The 5,107-nt window shown below is 37.8% G+C and overlaps 1 pseudogene; it reads right to left on the reverse strand.

The window, feature by feature from the left end:
• The window catches only part of LOC102023690, a 4,425-nt pseudogene extending 1,080 nt beyond the window's left edge, over positions 1 to 3,345 (reverse strand).
• Between the last annotated feature and the right edge of the window lie 1,762 nt (positions 3,346 to 5,107).

Genomic DNA, 5,107 nt, shown 5'->3' on the forward strand with positions numbered 1-5,107 from the left:
AAAAAAAAAAAAAAAAAAAAAAATTGAGTTCTAGACATTGTGTTAACAAATTTTCTTCATCAGTTCTTCTCTAAGAAAAATATGTTCTCATTTTCTGCTTTATGTCCTGTCTTAGTTGCTTTCCTCGCTACCCACACCTAAAGTTACAGGGGGGAAGGGTGTAGTTAGCTCACAGTTTGTAGAGGTGTCAGTCCATAGCCAGCAGGCTGCAAGGCAGGGCATCATGGCAGAGAAACAACAGTTTATGGCGGTGCAAGACAGCAAAACCAACAAGAGAGGAGCCTCTTTCCAACCCTTCTATTGTGTGCAGGCTGACTGCCCTAGGGCAGATGTAGCATTCACATCTTTAATCCCAGCATTGGACCATGAATTAGTCTAGATTCAGCCGCCCCTGAAAAGCCTGGCCCCAATGACTACATGAGGCTTTGGAGGGGACATTCAGACATGTTTAAGTTTTCAGTGGTCTCTGACTTTGAAGCCTCCCAGTATCCCTTTATACCCCGTATGAGCTCATCAGTTCTGACGGCAACCCTCTGGGATGGTTCCTGTTATTTCTGTTTTCAGGTGAGGAAATTTTGGGTTAGCAGCATTATGTAAGTTGAGCAAGGCCACACTGAAGCACCACAGACCACCCCTACAAATACCCCATGGACTAGGAGTCTAGTGATTATTGAAATACTGAAGGCTTTTGTTATTGATCACCATGTAGTTGTTGTATGTCCTGGCCTGGGGTGAGACAATTTTTTGTAACTGTTTGTACAGGCCCTAGCGTAGTCTATCAGCCTAAAGAAGAAATTGGAGAAAAAAACAGGCAGTATTAGAGACTTTTTGAGTAGGATCCAGATGTGAAATACAGTTTAAATTGCTACTTCTTCCTCATAGATACTGAAAACAAAAGAGTGGTGAAATAATTTACTGTGTTTTTCTTGTATCCTATTGTTTTATTTCAAAGCACTGATACTCACTGTGTTAATTTTAACAAACCATTACCATGTTAAAACCTGCAATTTAAATATAACTTGAACTTACAGAGAGTATCATTTTCCTTCACAGTTGTGTTTTATTCTTGTTGCAGTTTAACTTCCTCACAGAAGCTATCTTTCCAAAAATGCATACATAGTTTTATGCACTTTGTTTTTTGGTATTGGGAATTGAACTTAGGACCTCATGTTTGCCTGGCAGATATTGTGCCATTGAGCAAAATCCCTGGCTCCTACAAAATGCATGCATAGTAATATCAACATATGTAAAGTTGTCCTGGGAACTGTGTTTGTCTTCAAGGTTTTCCCTTGAAGTGCACCTGCAGAACTGATACGATTACTGTATGACGTCACAGGGCATGTGTCCACAGGTAGAAGTAGAGACCCCTGAACTGTTTTGTTGATTTGGAAATGGTAATGTGATCTTGTCAAATTTGGCACGTTAGGTGTTACATGTTATGCAAAGGACCAACAATTCTCAGAACGTGTTTTATCCATCAGATTTCACTCCTTTCCATCAGTAGTTGTGACTTGTTTCTAGTATCTGATGGTACCTTTAGTGGTCTGCATCTTGACCTCATAAAACACTTTCAATTCTCTAATTTTTACATGCTAGGAATCTGTTCACACTAGCCCTGTGGGATTCTGGGTAATAATTATGATTTACCATCTGGGAGGTCAGTTTCATGTCAGAATCAGCCTCTGATTGTGGAGGCTGGTGTTTTACTCTTTCTCTGATCTTTCTTTGTCTTTTGTTGGGGGGGGGTCCATTCTCATCATTCTCATTCTCCTGCTCTCTCTCAATTCTCTCTCTCTGTCTCTCATATTCTCTCTGTCTCTCTCTCATATTCTCTTTCAGTATCTCTCATATTCTGTCTGTCTCTCTGTCTCTTGTCTCTCTCAACTATGATGGCTGCTTTCTATGTTGCAGATTAGTTTTACCTCCAACCATGAGAAAGTCTTTTTTCTGTTCTGTTGGCTCTTGCATTTTGCTTATTACGTGAATTATAATGAACAGCTCTTTATTAAAAAACAGGTAAAATAAAATGATTTAAAATTATTTGGTTTTGTTGTAATACTATTTTAATGAATTTAATAAAAATTTTAAAAAAATTTTAGTTTTTTTTAAGGGGCAAATGAATAAAAACATTTTAAAAGATCATTTAACTTGAATTTTTATGTCCTAGCTGAAATAAGTACAAAATAAACCTGGATAAATGATCCTATAAGTGGATTTAAATCTTCAATTTGCAGGTGACAGTCACCTTTCTTAAAGAGGGATAATGTTTTTTAGTTCAGACTACAGATAATTTCTTCATTGTTTGCATCATGCCTGTCATTGGTAATCATTCTGAAAGTAGAAAGAAAACCACCTAGAGGAAATTGTAAATTCTATTTTTTTCCCCTTAGGAGGAGGAGGCATATGCAAATAATATATAGGATCTGCCCAGGGTCTCTTTGTGCTGTCCCACCGGCCTCAAATTCTGTTTCCTCCTGCCTCAACCTCCCCAGTTCTGGGATTACAGGAATACATAATTTTTTTTAGTAATTCTTAAATTATAACAGGTTACTTTTCATTCTGAATTTCATATTTAACATACTGTTTTTTTATTTTATTTAACAAAATTTTATTTTATTTAACATAAAATTTTCATATTTAACATAACTGTTTAACCTCAAGTCTTTGAGAAAAAGTTATAGATTATATTTCGTTCATGTTCATGTTCTTTTGTAGCTTGTCTGTATGTTCAGGACCAGATTTTCTTACTTGGGTTTAACTGAACTTGCAATTAGTATTTAGTTAGTAAGCCCTCTTAAAGGGATTACTGAAGTAGTTTTTGTCACAGTGGGCTCACAGAATGAATGCATTACTTCTTGTGTTGGGTGACTGGATGTCAAGACACTATAATGAATCAAGCCTTTAGTCACTTCATAAAAATCTCAACTTTTAAAAGATTTTAAAAAATCTCAACTTTTAGACATAATTCTACTTAGTACTAAAAGATTAGGAAACTATAGGCAAAGGGCAGAAGAAGGTGGTAGATGATTTGTAAAACGATTGGGAGGTATTTGTTAGTTTTTTCTGTTATTTTGGAGATTTACCATGTGGCATGAGAATAGTTTCCTAATCTGTGCACCTGGATACTGGTGTGTTTCTGTGTCTGAAGCAGAAGACTGGTTTGCCGTACTTGAAAAGAAAGGACAAGATGGACTTTTTAAAAAGTTATTCATTTATTGGCTTTCCCTCTCTTCTTACATTGAAGTATGCAAGTAAAACATGACTACATTCTCAATTTTTTAATTAAAGATTTAAATTTATCTAGAATAGAAGGTAAAGATACTCTTTAATGGTGCCACTCCGCATCGCCTAGATGGATTTTTTAAAATATCAGTTATGCCATTTACAACTGAGCATATGTATATTTTATCAGTTTATCATATACTTTTTGTTCACTTTCCTAGTAATTTAATACCTTATGCTCTTATTTGTTCTGAATTAATTTCCCTTCTTAGATATGTGAAGATTAAGCTGATCTGTTCCACTGTATTTAGGGATACTGCATTTCCCCATTTATCACCTGCTGCTAATCTTTAGCAGTAAAATTAAATTGACATTTGTTAAAGGATGTTTTGACCTATCTTTGAAAAGGGTAGTAAAGAGTAATTAGTCACAGTAATGTCTTACTTCATTTTGTCTGCAAATTTAGGTTGCTTGCTGAAACATTCTAATTTCATGACTGCAGTAGAGAATTCTTGCTTTAGTTTCATGGTTAGTTTAAACAGTTGAAAGTCTGAATCCTTGAAGCATCTGTGGGCTTAGCAGCCTGGAGAACTGGCCTTGTTTTGGGGAGCTCATGAGGCTGGCACCAGCACTATTTCTACATTGTGTCTTGTATTTTTCCTGGGTCAAAGTTTGGCCCAGTCCTGTCAGTTGAAAAACCTTTCATAGCTATGAAGTATGGCACCTTGCTTAAAATTTTCTTTCATAATGTGAAGTTAGTGCATTGGCGCTATGATTTGAGACTTCCTGGGGGACTGGGATTAACATTCTTAGTGACTGACAGTCCACATTAAGGTCCGGGACAGGGTGGTGACAGGGAGGCAGGTGATGTATATAGGAAGCAGAATGTGTCAAAGAGCGAACTAAGACTTAGGTACTAAAGGGCTAAAACATGCGCACCTTATATGCTGACTGTAACTCATTGTTCCAGCTCAGGAACCCCTATTCTCCAGCTCCTTGGCTCTCAGACTTGCCAAGAGTGTGTTTTCAATAAGCAGGAAGTGGGATATACTACGATTGTGGACCTTGTAAAAATTTTTATTCTGTTCCATGTCATTGTCACTTTGCATTTTCTGAGACCATTATGGTTAGATTGGTACAACCAAGGCGAGGTGCTCCTCTCTGGGTTAGGCTCATCTTAGATAGCAGCAGTCAGTGGTTACTGTCACTAAATCCTGTGTCAGGGAAGGAGAGGAAGGGAGTTTGCTTTACTGATTATTATATTTCTCCATGGCTATAGGCCTTTGAAGACCACTCTAGATATATTTTAGAGCCAGGGATACTGCATTAAAGGACTTTCCGGCCTGGCATCCCCTTTCCAGTGCTGTCTCTGTGACTGTTGGTCCTGTGAAAGGGTGTGTCAGTTCCAGGTTCATGTAGCATCTGGTCAGCATGGCATACTCTCCCCACCCTGGCCGTGCCTTACACTAAGCACAGTGCACTGTGGGAATACACCTGAGAACTGTTCCTGTACCAAGATAGCACTGACAGAAGCCACACAAATACATCCCAATTGAAACTCCTCAAACTCAGATCCTCTAAAGTCTCAGGCCACATCAAAGCTACCTCAGAGAAGGACAAATGTAAAGTTGGAGTGGAGAGAAAAATGCTCTTACACATCGCATTTAAAATGTTTTGCAAACTCTGCAGAAGCCCATGACCATATGAATATTTGCTAGGACCTCCCAGGGCCTTGGAAGGGGCCAGTGCAAGTGAAGAACCATAAAGTTTGTTTCATGGATTTCTGTAAAATACTTGTGATTAGGCTTTATCTTCTGTGGTAGAAAGCATCAGAGTAGCATATCGAAGTTTGGTTAGGAGCAACACTTTTTATGTTTATATTTTT

This window comes from Chinchilla lanigera, unplaced genomic scaffold (genome assembly GCF_000276665.1).
Source record: "Chinchilla lanigera isolate Chin_1 unplaced genomic scaffold, ChiLan1.0 scaffold00015, whole genome shotgun sequence".
Taxonomy (NCBI): Eukaryota; Metazoa; Chordata; class Mammalia; order Rodentia; family Chinchillidae; genus Chinchilla; species Chinchilla lanigera.